This window comes from Anoplophora glabripennis, unplaced genomic scaffold (genome assembly GCF_000390285.2).
Source record: "Anoplophora glabripennis isolate ALB-LARVAE unplaced genomic scaffold, Agla_2.0 scaffold123, whole genome shotgun sequence".
NCBI lineage: Eukaryota > Metazoa > Arthropoda > Insecta > Coleoptera > Cerambycidae > Anoplophora > Anoplophora glabripennis.
In genome coordinates, this window is record NW_019417073.1 from 380,548 (window position 1) to 395,971 (window position 15,424).

Consider the following 15,424-nt stretch of genomic DNA (forward strand, 5'->3'; position numbering starts at 1 on the left):
ACATTATTGAAAACAGAAACAATATCAGAAAAAATTATGTACTCTGTTCAAGCCGATAAATGTAACCGTTTAGCAGGAAATCGCTATTAAAGTGTTATTAAACATCAAAGTTTTGATAATTCTTTCTGGAATTAATCAAATTGCCATGTTGTAGTACCATCTCCTGCAAAACCAGCTTCTTTGGTAAATAAAATATTATTAGCCGAAAAAAATGTATTATGGTGAAAAATCAAACATACCTACTTTAAACAATTTTTATTACAATTAGTAACACCAAAATTACTAATCACATTTATTTGAAGCATGGCAACTTGATTGATTACAGAAAGAATTATTAAAAATTTAATGTTTAATAACACTTTAATAGCGATTTCCTGCTAAACGGTTACTTTTATCGACTTGAATTAAGAGTACATAATTTTTTCTGATATTATTTTTCTTTTCAATAATATATAAATTTCTGTGATGTCTATCTAGCAAGAGAAAAAAGTTATGAACGAAATAAATTTTCAGTTCTAGGTAAAGTGCCCTCTAGCGCCGCATAATAAAACTTATCTCTGACTGCTCCAATAGAGCTTCATCTACTTAGTGTGTGTGTGTGTGTGTGTGTGTGTGTGTGTGTGTGTGTGTGTGTGTGTGTGTGTGTGTGTGTGTGTGTGTGTGTGTGTGTGTGTGTGTGTGTGTGTGTGTGTGTGTGTGTGTGTGTGTGTGTGTGTGTGTGTGTGTGTGTGTGTGTGTGTGTGTGTGTGTGTGTGTGTGTGTGTGTGTGTGTGTGTGTGTGTGTGTGTGTGTGTGTGTGTGTGTGTGTGTGTGTGTGTGTGTGTGTGTGTGTGTGTGTGTGTGTGTGTGTGTGTGTGTGTGTGTGTGTGTGTGTGTGTGTNTTTAATAATTTTTTAGGTTTGTTTCCAATATTTAATACTTTAAAATAAATTAATAAATAAGAAGCCTCCAATTATCAATTATAAATATTGTTTTAATGAGTATAAACTATTTTTATTATATTACAAGTAAAGCCACTTCGTTTTCCAACTATTTCACATATCACGTCTTAAAATATGCATAATTTTATGCAATTATTTTGACAAGAAAAATTTTTATAAACAATGGCATTTCCCAAACAATAGAAACAATAGAAAAATTTTCTTCTCCCGGAAGTTATTCATAAACACTGTATTTTTAAGAGAAACTTATAAGTACACTTATTAAATGTGTTAGTGGTACACGTAGCAAAATATCCTATACATAAAATAATCATAACATGTGTTTACTGAAAACAAAGGAGCCGTTCAATATCGTTTTTTTATTATTATAGTGAAGTATCGATCTCGCCCTTATAATGGTTCAGATGTCTATTTAGTTCAAAGCGATCGTTAATAGGCCGTTTCATAACCTTCCCAGTTTCGATGAATCTATTATCCACATCGTAAATGATTATATCGGCCATTATATGAAGTAAAGTATAATTTGGTTTCTGGCGGAGTAAATTTGATGGTTACATAGGTATTATTACGTACGAAGAGAATTATTTATAAAAAATAAAATAAGCGTGCGTATGTAGAAGACTTTGTTTATTGCGTTTATGCTTTTTAAATAATTAGCGATCGTAATATTTGAAGAGTAGATACGCGAATTATACAGAGTGATTTAGTCAAAATGTCATTAATTTTAACCACGTATTCGGAAGACCTAATAAAGACAGAAAATCGACCTTTTAGAAGATAAGCAAATTACGCCCTATTTCGCATCGCATTGTTTGTCTGGGAACGCGTCAGCGGACCACAGAACGTTCTCACTTTGAAGTGGAACAGCGTTGCCACATCAGAATCACATACAAAATAATAAAATAACATTGTTAGGCACTTCAGGGTGTTTATTCAAATCTACCACCATTAATTGCATTGCCCTCATTTTCTTCCTGTCAATTTGGAGGTCACGTCAACATATGGAGAGGGGATTTGTGGAAATAACAAAGCAAAATGCAATACAACTCGAAACCGTTAGTTAATTTCGGATTGTTTCGTGTGTCGGTGGCAAAGGCTAATTTTGCGAATTTTGAGTATGCGAAAATGATGGTTTTATATACGAAATGCGAAACCGCTGGAGTAGAATATTAGAGCTGTGTTATTTTAACATTTTAAATTATTATTCGCTAAAGTGAGCAAGAAAAACCGTAAGAGTTTCTCAAATAGTCAATACAATCGTTTATTTATGATGTCTAATATATACTAGGAAAGTGTTTAAATTTGGCAACGTCGCATCAGGCCGACATCGAGTTGACTTGGGAACTGTGAATGAATCAGCGCCACCAGTGGTCCGAAAAGGGGTTTAAATAATGATTTGAAACTAATTTTTTTCAGCGTAAATATACATTTAATTGCGTGTTTCGTATTCTACCCATTTTTCCCTATTATCCCTTAAAATTAATGGCATTATGTTATGACTGAATCATCCTCAAACATTGATCCACAAGAATCAGTTAAAGTAAACATAAAACAAACATTGTTGTGTGAATGAATAATTTTGTAAGGAACATGTACCTACTCTTACATTATACCAATTCTAAATTACCAATTAGTTTTTCGTATTTACTTTTAATTTAATCGTTTTTATGTACCAATGGAAGCTAATATCCTTTTATGAAATATACTGATTTTATTTTGAATCTAATACTTTCCATATTTCAATTCATATTAGTATTTGTTATCTATCTTTATTTAATATGATTCATTTTTAATTTAATTGTTTTTTTTTAATAGAAACTCGCACGTTATGAAAAAGACTATTTGTTTTAGGTTCTATAAAGGGCATGTTCTTGAAAACGAAACAGGCGAAGCGTGTAAAAACGCGTTGAGTTGATGGTACATAAAAACAACATGTTTTTAGAGAGGTTAGTATCTCTATTGGGTCATACCATGAAATTCTGACTGAAAAATTGAACATTCATCGAGTTGGATCAAAACTGCCTCGTTCCTCGTTTGATAACCGAACAACAGAAAGAAAATCGTGTGGACATTTGTCGGAATTTCCTTGAACAAACCAATGACGATGAATCATTCATTCAAAGGATCATAACAGGAGACGAAAGTTGGGTTTACGGCTACGAAATGCCTCAAGGTGAAACAGTGAACCGTGTGATTATAGCTTTGTTTTGGTTCCCATAAAATCCGGTTCCGAACGGTTCTAATCATGCGCAGTCTGAAATATGCGTTCGTGTTTACTTTGAACGGTTCAGAATTTCGCAGATGTTTGTTTTGGTTTTATTCGAACTTGATTCGGAACCATTCTGAATCATCCGAAGTAGTTCTAGCTCCCTAGCACCAATTGCTTAGAACTGTATTATTTGACGCATGCGTAGTTATTCCCATTTTCCCAAGCTCCGTTTGTCATTCATAATTTTTTCATTTCCTGTTTTTCGTTTAAGAAAAGTATCTTTTTATTGGGTTTTATGAGTACATTTTTGTAATGCGTTCTGGTTTTCAAATAACTCCGGATAGTTCCGAATCGTTCAGAATTTTGTCTATGGCGTTTATAGTTCTGCGATGATTCTGGACTGTTCAGAAATAGAGAACCAAAACAAAGCTTATATCAACCCGTTAAACAACGGTTACGTGAAAAAATCCGCAAAAAGAGATCATCATGATAATGCACTTGCCACCTTTTCGTTGGATTCGCATCCGGAAGATGTTGTGGCAGAAACGTCGGCTAGCACACAGTCGGAGCTGGTCGTGCGGTATTTAGAACTGTAAAGTTCAGGGCGCCAGTAACCTATTAAATACCCACGTTTCTCCAGTCACTTAAAATCCGGTTACAAAATTTTAAGTTCAAAAAAAACTTACCCGGACGCTTATGCCAAAACCAGAAAAAAACANCATGAGGGGTAGTTTGCATCCGTTTAAATCTGTTTGCGGCTAATAGAACAAATTATTCGTATGATTAGAGAAAAAGTAAAAACTTTTTATTTTGCAATGTTAATTCTAATCGTACAGACATTTTTAGCACACTAGAAGGTTGTTCACCCCTAAAAAGAGAACTTTATTTTGTCAATTTGTTTAGATAAATCATATTTTTTATTTTTTTTATATGAATTTTTTTATATATAAAAAATGTTTGAAAAATATAGTTTTTCTGAAATAAAAAAATAAGGTTAGATTCCGTATCTAATGTGAAACATTTGTTTTTTTTATAAGATGCAATTTACATTTTTTTTCATTCTAAAGTATTGATTAGTACCCCAGATATTTAGAAAAAACTGTTTTGGGGGTGAACTTTTCACCTCCTAAATATGTTTTTCCGCCGATAAAAACATATGTCATTTAACTTTTTATGTTTTACAACCGAGTCTACAACATCGGGTTAGTGTAGTTTTCTTGTTAGATCCTTCTTCGTTTGATTTAACTTAACAATAATTTTAGGGTAAATACTTGCATATACGTACGTATATAGTATATACAGCGTGTTAAAAAAGTTCTGTATAAAATTCATATTTTCATTAAACAACTTTTTTTCGAAAAACGGTGAGACCCGTCGATTTTTATTTGATCCAGGGCACCTTGTTATGTGGAAAAATTTTTGTCGATAATCCACTTACGGCAGCGATGACATAATTTTTTTTTAAATGACAACGCATATATTTTTCGTTCGAANAGTATCTCTATTGGGTCATACTATGAAATTCTGACTGAAAAATTGAACATGCATCGAGTTGGATCAAAACTGCCTCGTTCCTCGTTTGATAACCGAACAACAGAAAGAAAATCGTGTGGACATTTGTCGGAATTTCCTTGAACAAACCAATGACGATGAATCATTCATTCAAAGGATCATAACAGGAGACGAAAGTTGGGTTTACGGCTACGAAATGCCTCAAGGTGAAACAGTGAACCGTGTGATTATAGCTTTGTTTTGGTTCCCATAAAATCCGGTTCCGAACGGTTCTAATCATGCGCAGTCTGAAATATGCGTTCGTGTTTACTTTGAACGGTTCAGAATTTCGCAGATGTTTGTTTTGGTTTTATTCGAACTTGATTCGGAACCATTCTGAATCATCCGAAGTAGTTCTAGCTCCCTAGCACCAATTGCTTAGAACTGTATTATTTGACGCATGCGTAGTTATTCCCATTTTCCCAAGCTCCGTTTGTCATTCATAATTTTTTCATTTCCTGTTTTTCGTTTAAGAAAAGTATCTCTTTATTGGGTTTTATGAGTACATTTTTGTAATGCGTTCTAGTTTTCAAATAACTCCGGATAGTTCCGAATCATTCAGAATTTTGAATTATTGCGTTTATAGTTCTGCGATGATTCTGGACTGTTCAGAAATAGAGAACCAAAACAAAGCTTATATCAACCCGTTATACAACGGTTACGTGAAAAAATCCGCAAAAAGCGACCACTATGATAATGCACCGCACACTCAACTTTGTCAATTCTTCAGTTTTATACCAAAAATTATTACTATCCTCCCTCACTATTCTTACTCGCCAGACTTGGCTCCTTGCGATTTTCTCTTATTTTCGAAATTAAAATCAGTGCTGAAAGGACGCTGTTTTCAGACTATTGAATGACATCAAAACAAATTCGTCACAAACTTTTTAAATTAAGCTATCCATGACTGCTTCACGAAATGGAAACATACTTTGAAAGAGACAATGACCAATAGTATATAAAATTAATATTAGAAGTTTAAAAAAATAAAGTTCGGTTATTTCCTGAACAGACCTCGTATCTAACCACTGTAACCATTGTCACCACTCTATTTTGATAATTGTGTTTAAGGAGATGTGTGAACAAGTTTGTTCAATTTGCAATATTTTGTAGTATTTTGAGTATGAATTTCTTTGAGATACACGCTGATGGAATGTTAAAATAATTTTTTTTCACAGTTTAGATCTGTTTTCAAACTATTTTATTACGAGGAATTGAACTGAGAATAGAGAACTTAGAGATTTAAGAAATTAGTTTTTCGAAAACAAGCACATTTGTTTCTCTTGATGAAATAAATTTATGTTAATATGTATTTTTATTCAGTTTGTAAAATCTTTAACCTCTTTCGCCACCCGTCAGGGATTCGCGCTCACACGTTAAGAACCACTTCTCTAGAAGATACTTAAATTTTGTTCCTATCTATTAAGTACATTTCTATTATTGTTATTTAACAAAATTCTTTTAACAGTTGCGACATTGTTTAAACTAGGTCGTGATTTTATTTATAAACTGTAATAAATTACAAAGTTTTGTTTAATTACATTTAATTTCACTTTATATGATAATTTTTCATAAACTTTATTGAATTGTTACTTATTGTTATCAACAAATAACATAATATTTATGTACATTGTAGAACAGGTACAAGTTGAGTTGATAAATCTTGAAAAATGTGTTTTTCTTCAAACTTATTGAATGTAATACACTATTTAGTGAACTACTCTAGTACTTTATCTAACAATAATAACTACCTCAAAAGTCAGTAACTTGTTGTATGAAGGAGGGAGAGGAATATCATTAATGTCAAGGAAATATAAATACATTTATAAAAGCATTGAGGAAAAAATCTATTTGAACATTTCTTTATAAAATGTATTTATTTATTTGTTATACGTAAACTGATGTGTTTGTGATTGATTGATTAAACTTTTAATACATTCTCCACAATCAGTAACTTGGTAGTTCTTGTTTTGAAGCAAGTTGAGTAAATGTAAACAGGTAAGTAACTAAATTGAACTAGGACTTACATTGGCTGTTAGAATTGAACCAAGTTTTGCGCTGTATTTACATATTTGAATTATTGAAATCAGATATACTTGATTTAGAACCATTATTACAGCTGTTATTCAATTATTTATATACCGTACTCCTGTAAACTTTTTTACTGTTGATGTTTCGAGAAAAAGTTTTTCTTGTTAAAAAGTTTTGTTTATCTTGGGAAGCCATGGCTAGTAATCAAATATTTAATAATACATAAGTACGTGGAAAAAATTACAAAATGTGAAATTTTCTTTAAGCAGCAAAGTGCATTTAATTGTTTCGTTGTTGTTGTTAATTCCAGTTCAAATTTCTTATCAGTATGTTTTAATTATAAAAGCTACTTTTATTTGGCTTGCAAGCAGTTGTTAATGGTAGAACAATTTCCGGGCCGGTTGTCAAGTTGTGGGTTTAGGTTTCTTGCCGTTTCGAGAGACAAATCGCTTTTTTCAAAAACTCGAAACTTTCGTTACTTCTCTCTTTCTCGAGTTACTTCTGAGGCAGAGAACGATATGTCTCACGCAAAGTCAAGAAGCCTAAACCGACGACCTATCAACTAACCCGGAATTTGTTCTAAAGTTATCATTATTTATTTTTTACAATTTCTGTCTGTTTCAATTATTAAAAATTGCATCTTCTTATTTGGCGAATGCCAAACTGAATCACCCGGTATATTTGATTACTGGCCATGGTTTCCCAAGATAAATAAAACTTTTTATTAAGAATAACTTTTTCTCGAAAAATCAACAATAAAAAAGTGCGATATCTCATCCGGGGACACAATCAGGCCGAGTATGTATCCCATTTTACGCTAAAACGTTGTTAGAAATAACGTTTGTAAATAACATGCCGTAAACGGCCGCTATTTTATGTCGTACGTAGGTACCTCTTATTTGCGCTCTACGTTGTATTTGTTTCATGTTTCATAACCTAAAAGAACTCTTTTAGTTGTATGTGTTTTTGTCTAATACTGACTCTTGTTTATAATAATTTTGCATTATTATTATTAAAAATGTCGACACAAAAGCGTCTTCAAAAAACAACAAAATTGCAATACGAGTATCTGCTAAAAATGGTCTTAATTCCTCAATAACATGCACGTTATATCTTAACAGTTAACGTTAACAACTCTGAAATAACATAACTGTTATTATGATAAAATGGGATACATACTCGGCCTGAATGTATATAGTTTTGTAAGCATGGACTTACATTTTCTTAAAATGATATTTACCTAACGAATATCATACTGGTAAGAGACATGAAAAAGCTCTTGTTTACTCTACTTATTTTTTAACCTATTATTTACTGTATTTCATTGTTTACCTCTTGCAGAAATTTCAAGATAAACAAAATTGTAAAATGCCTCCCTTATGTTGCTGTTTCTCCCAGCAGGGATATTCTCAGGTGTAACTAAAAGAGGGATATGTTTTCTTTCCCATATCTACAAAGAATAACATTATATTTCATATTTGCACACACATATCAGCTCTAACGATTGTAAATGGTTCCCGTAGTATCTTGAGATGAAGAAAAAGTTTAACCTTTACGTGTTTTAATGTTATTTTCTTACTGCACAGTACCACCAAAAAATTTCGTACGTATGATAAAAAGACAATTAATTGTTATTCAGATTTGAAAATAATTTTATTTCTTTCAAAATTAAAAAGTTTAATTTTATATAAATACTATTAGTATACTCACGATCTTATTATAGTTGGGAAAATCAAATTTAATAATGATTTTAGAGGTGACAGATATGTTATTCGGTAAAGCAATACAACGAATGGGATGTTGAATTAAGTTCTCGCTGTTTTTTTCGTGAAAATTAATGTTTTATTAAAAAAATAGTAAAAACATTTCACTGAAAGCATTATCCATCGCTAGCCACTACTTTTTCCCATTTTTTCTGGCAGCATTTTAATTCCACGTACGAAAAACCGCTATCCAACAGTCGATCCATTTTTTGGCATCTCCATAAGCCAGCCCAAGTGATAAAATCCAAAGGGGCAATGTCTGGTGAATGGCGGGTGGGGTAGGAGTTTCCATCTAAGTGTTTCCAAGTAGGTTTCAATCATCACAAATTGTAATAGATCTCCCATGATGAACCATTCGGTCATTCCGTTTGAGCAGCTCCTAATAAACTACACGTAGCTGATACAGATCAGAAGCTTAGAACCATGGATATTCAGCTTTGCCGATGATGTCAACACAAGGTTAGGCTTTACTCCAGTCGAATTAGAGTTTGAATGCGAACAAAATTATTGGTAGAGTTTTGATTGCACTTTATGACTGAGATGGGTATGTAGAATGATAACATCAGAAACGTAACTCGAAAGAAGTAAAATTTGAAACATTCTAGTAAAAAATTTCGCGCATGACGAGGGCAGCGTTCATGCGCATGCGCGGGCCCGGCGCTCCTTCTCCCGCATGCAGGTTGATCATTAACGCTAACTTTTACTGCTGCTAGCGCGTTTGTTACTTTTTGGAATTAAAAGTTTAATCCTTTCTTTAATTGTCTCTAAAATCCTGGCCAGATACATCCAATAGTTAATTAACAATTAATATGTATAAAAAAAGTTATGTTGGGAACAAAGAGGCGTAAGTGATTTCTGTTTGTTTTTAAATAAGCTCTATTCAATTCAAAAAGAGCGAATTCCAGAGCGGCGTTTGCCTGACCCTGGGACAATTTGTTTATCACGCTTTTTTGCACGTCATGCGTTGTTAGTTGTAAATAGTCCAGGTGGTATCTCTTTTAAAAAGGGTATACTTGGGTAAAACGCATATGATCGGAGATTTTTGCTTTAACGGCTTCTAAATAACATCAGAAATGACAATTTTTCTATGCAAATAAAAAAAAAACGTGGGCTTAATTATTATTGCAAAAAAGTATAAAAAATAGGAAAAGAATACCAATTTTTAGTTGTTTATGTAAATAATTATTGTTTAAACAATTTTATAATATTTAAACAAACTTACTAGTATTACCTGGTGCAACATGCAAAAATTTTGTCGTGAATATTAACATAGTAAAAGCCTAAACATAATAAATTAATCATTTTTTAAAGTAATTGTTTATCGGCATGTCAAAAGTCCAATAATTATTAATAATAAAAGGTAGTTGAAAATATGACAATTGAATTTTTTAAGTTGCGAGACATAGATATAAAAAAAATCATCGAAATTGGTCCATTAGAGGCTGAGATAAGTGAAATTTTTCCGAGCGTCGCAGTTTCGAACTCGAGAATTCAGATCGGAATTCACTGATACCTCGTTGATTTGACGCGGTCTTGAATACCTTTGAATGACATTTTAAATGGGACGCCCGTGATTGCAAATTTTGAAAATTTATATCTGGAAAGTACTCGGAATGACAATCCTATTAGTTCAAAAAACAACCCTTATACCCTTATAGTTTTGCTGTAAATAAGGGTTAACTTTAACGGGCTATAACTCCGAAAATAATGGGCGGATCATCAGGTTTTTTTTTAAATACTCGTCTTTCCGAGAACTTTCAAACCATATTTTAAAATAAAAAAAAATTGAAAAAAACATTAAATTACTGCAATTGTTTATAAGCGTGAAAATTGCGAAGGTGTTTAAACAATCACCACGGCTCACCTAATAGTCCGATTTGAATTTTTCAAAAAGCATTTTAAAGCTTGAGAGCTCTTCTTTTCAAGTATTCAATGGCTTTAGATTTTTAGAAATTTGATTTTGAAAATATTTTAATTAAAAGAAAAATAAAAATTTAAACAATTATTATGTAAAAACTATCGAACCGAATTGGATGAAATTTGGTGTGATAGTTCTATGCACTAAGAAGTTTAATTGGGAAAAGTATGATGTATTATTCAAGTGTCTGAAAAAAATTGACAAATAAACTAGCAGTTTTTGCAATTTTTTTAAATGATTTTTCCGAATTTTGCAACAACAATAATTATTTTTTCGAATTACAACTAACTCTATCAAAATTTAATTACAAAACTTTTTTCCTCTTCCATTTTTGTCTAAAATGAATAGTTGCTAAGTTGTCGACGAGAAATCCAAGAAAAAAAGATTTTTTTTGCTATATTTTTATACTTTTTTGCAATAACAATTAAGCCCACGTTTTTTTTATGTGCATAGAAAAATTATCATTTCTGATGTTATTTAGAAGCCGTTAAAGCAAAAATCTCCGATCATATGCGTTTTACCCAACCCGAAACAGATACTGCCTGGACTAAAAGGGCAACTCAATTTCAACTTTTTGAAATTTTATTTTTCGATACGATTCTTTGAATCAATTAGAACCTATGTCTGTGATATTAACTTCTAAAATTAATGTTTGATAATGAAACACTTAGTTCAGCGTTCAAATCAGCGTTTGGCACACATGTTGATCACGGGATTGACCGTCTTTTTCATAAATTTCATCATATAATTGTAATAATAATATTTCGATAGGTCCGTCTAGATTTTCGTGGGCAGTAAAAAAGTCAAAAAATACGTAAATTTGCCACTTATTTGCAATTTGCCAACTTAGCGTCACTTCTTTCGAATTACTTTTTTAATATTATCATTTTACATACCCCCGTTATAACGTGCAATAAAATGTCTACCAATAACTCTTTCAAGTTTTCAAGTTTTATGATCTAATTCGACAGGAGTACTTGCCCTACGATTTTCTACGCATAGGATTATCGTATACATTTTTGCAGAATTGTATACATAGGTTCTCAGTAGGAGAAATGGAGAAAAATAAAATTAAATTTCGTTGATTAATCGTAGAATTCGAATCCGTAATAAAAGAAAGGAGATTCATATTTAAGATTTCAAAGTTATCCCTCTTCCTACATACAAGGGGAGTGTGAGAGGAATTAATTTTAGTACATGGCATGATCAAAAAAACACCAGTTATTTTGTAAATATATTTCAATCTACCGTGTGTTGTGTTAAGCGAGATTATGTCAACGTCTCATTTACATGACGAAATTGTTTTACACAATGTGTTATATCACATTTCATTTGTAATTTGCTGACGCCCGTCTGTGTAATAAAGGACTAAAACGTAATTTCAGAAATGTATCATATTGCTGCTTAAAAAATGGGCGATAGAATATGAATACACACACACACACCGTTTATATTTCACCCTTAAAATACAAAGTGACGTATTTAAATATTTTTGCAAATTTGAGTTATACTGGCTTTTATAATTTCAGCTATCACATAAAGCACCTGTTTGCAAATAGAAATCAATGTTGAAACAATAGATTATTATTTTATAAAGTCCTAAAGAATAGGGGTTATATAAGATACAGAGTTATAAAGGATATAGGTACCAGTGAAAAAACACGATTTCTGAAGCCTAACATCGATTATTACTAATTAGAATTAGAGTAACACCCTCTTTTCATTAATCACCAACTCTCCATTTTCCACAAAGAAAAAGTACTGAGACTCTGATGCTCTGTGGTTTTTGTTTTCGACAAAGTTAGCAACACAGCATTCAAGGCCAAGGTGTTGGAAGAAGATGCGCGCTCATTTGTGTCTCAGTCAGTTGAGAACTGTTGTTGTAATGACATGTTGAAATGAGAACCTCTATTCCGAATTCCGCCAGCCGCGAGATGAGAAGCGTAATCCAGTTTCTTCTTGCAAAGGGAAAGGCGTAATTCCAGATTTTTAACGACATCAAATACTGTTTATGGAGATGGTGTGATGATTCGTACTACGATGTACAAGTGACGTCGTGAGTACCTATAAGGCTAGAAGAACGATTGTTCAAGATGAAGAAGTAGGCGACCCTCAATTGTGACTGATGAGATGGTGAACAAGATCGAAGAAATGCTTTGTGGCGACCGTCAATTGACTTTGAATGAGTTGAACGCAGTGTTTCCACAAATATCCAGATGCCTGCTGCATGAAATCATTAATGAAACACTTGGTTATCGAAAATTGTATGTGAGGAGGCTACCAAAACAGCTCACAGATCAACACAAAGTTAATAAGAGCGCTTCGAACCTAGACTTACTCTCGTACGACGCACCATTTGTTTTTTTTCCCAAGTTCATTGAGATTGCTTTTGATATTTTGTTGCCATTTTATAGACACCCACCATGCGTGGAAACACTTTTGGGGCAAAAATTAATTTTCTACTTTCACAAACGACGTAGGCATAATATTAAATGTTTGGATAGAAAAAACGGTAAGCTCATTAAATGCATCCTTAAAGCAAATGAAATAAAAATTAGTAGGCTGGGTAAAGTGTCATAATGTATTTATTATGTATTTGCAGTAGTTGTTGAAAGTGTCCTCCACCCACACGTATGTAAGCATATACTCTTCTTCGCATACTGACGTACATTTTCAAAAATTCCTGGGGTGTCTCTTATGGTTTGGCAGCATACTATTATACGATTTCGTAACTCTTCTTCGGTTTGAATCGGCCCTGCGTACATTAAGCTTTTCAGACGACTCCAGAAAAAGTAGTCTAAACTATTAAGGTCGGGAGATCTGGGCGGCCATGNTCATTAATGAAACACTTGGTTATCGAAAATTGTATGTGAGGAGGCTACCAAAACAGCTCACAGATCAACACAAAGTTAATAAGAGCGCTTCGAACTGGAACTTGAACAAGTCCTTGACGTATTGTGACTGGCGACGAAACGTGAGTGGTTCACTACAGCCCTGAAACGAAAAGACATCAATGTAGTGGCGACATTCGTCTTAATCATTAGCGAAAAAATTTAAAACCGTTGTTTCGGCCTAAAAAATCATGGCAACTGTGTTTTGGGATCATAAAGTAGTCATGGGTAACACTATAAATTTTCGTGTGTTGACACAACAATACCGACACGGCTTGCCGTATCAACACAACGTGTCAGCACAATTGTGTCATGATACGGTAAACTAGATCGGATAGATGTAGATATGTGGACTGTCTGCGTGTCTGCGCCGCGTTTAGTTTCGTTTTTTTTGGGCTGTACTTAGGACACACGCCGGGCCGGTTCCTTCACAATGGTTGGATCTAACATTGAAAAGTGCATACATTGCTTTGATCGTGTCTCTTTTTAATGAATGGAATACATAAAGACACAACATGACTTGAGTTTTAGTAATAATTAAAACACCTAGGTATATTGTGTATTAAATTGTTTTGCTCACAAGTGGGTGTTTATTAATTGAATGCCGATACTTAAGGGTGTGAATCCTTGGATCATTTTAAGAAGAAAACTTAATATCAACATATGTCCTAAACCTCTCAATTTTTGAGCTACAGGGTGTTACAGTTTTAGGAAAAAAATTACATTTTTATTATAATTTTCTTACTACTCCAGATATTTTTATGAAATTTTGTACACACCTATTAATCATTAAGGAGCATTGTTTGATGTAAAAAATGTTTTAAAATCTTTGCCAATGACGTCCGTACGAGGTTTGTACTAGACATTTTTGAAGAAAAAAATGGTACGCCACTGGTTTTTCTAAAAACTAAAATTATTTTTAAAATCTCCATTTATTTTACAGCAAATTCGGTCCCTAGACTTACTCTCGTACGACGCACCATTTGTTTTTTTTCCCAAGTTCATTGAGATTAATGATTAATAGGTGTGTACAAAATTTCATAAAAATATCTGGAGTGATAAGAAAATTATAATAAAAATGTAATTTTTTTCTTAAAACTGTAACACCCTGTAGCTCAAAAATTAAGAGGTTTAGGACATATGTAATATTAAGTTTTCTTCTTAAAATGACCCAAGGATTCACACCCTTAAGTATCGGCATTCAATTAATAAACACCCTGTATATGCGTAATAAAGAAGTTTTAAGAAAAAGATTAAATCAGGGAGAGTCCTTTGGTCTCTTAACTCCCATAATAGCGCTCGCGCGGTATCATAACATAAACCTCATCCCATCGAGAATCAGGATGGTGTTGTTAACAGCCATGGTGTCACGTGGTCTGTTTCAGCACCCATGACACCCAGAGAGGTGTCAACATAAATGTGCCATTCAACACGGTGTTACCCATGACTACCATAAAGGGATTCTCCTCATTGACTTTTTGCCCCAGGCATAATGTTGCGTGATACTATGAAACCCTGAAAACACTACGGAGGGTGACACGGAACAAAAGAAGTGGAATGTTAACTAAGGGACTGTGAATGTTGCATGACAATGCACGTCCCCACACTGTCAACGCCACAAAGCAACTCTAGGATTCATTTGGTTGGAACATCATCAACCACTCAACTCACACCCTGACCTGGCACCTTCATCTATTTTTGTTGAAGGTGTTTATGGATGGAAAAAGGTTTTCTACTAACGACGAGGTCTATAGTGCCGTGAAACAATGGGCTCGAAAGGCGGCGGAAGATTTATTTGACGAAGGTATCAGGAAACTCATCCCTCGGCTCACAAAGTGCATTGAGGTTGAAGGCTACTACGTGGGAAAAATAATTTTTAAATATTGTCCAAAATCTAAGGGCTTTTTCTAAACTTTGCATGCTCCAGTGGCGGAGATACAGGTGGCATATTTTTCTAAATAAAGTAGTACGCGACTGCTTTACGGTAACACCATGATATTTTCGGATTCGTCTTTCAATTTTCTACAAATGACTACTCTGTTATGTTTTTTGAAAAAAGCCTGATTTTCGAGTAAAACTTGTAGTATAATATACCCCAGGTTCGTTAGAAAAAAAAAACA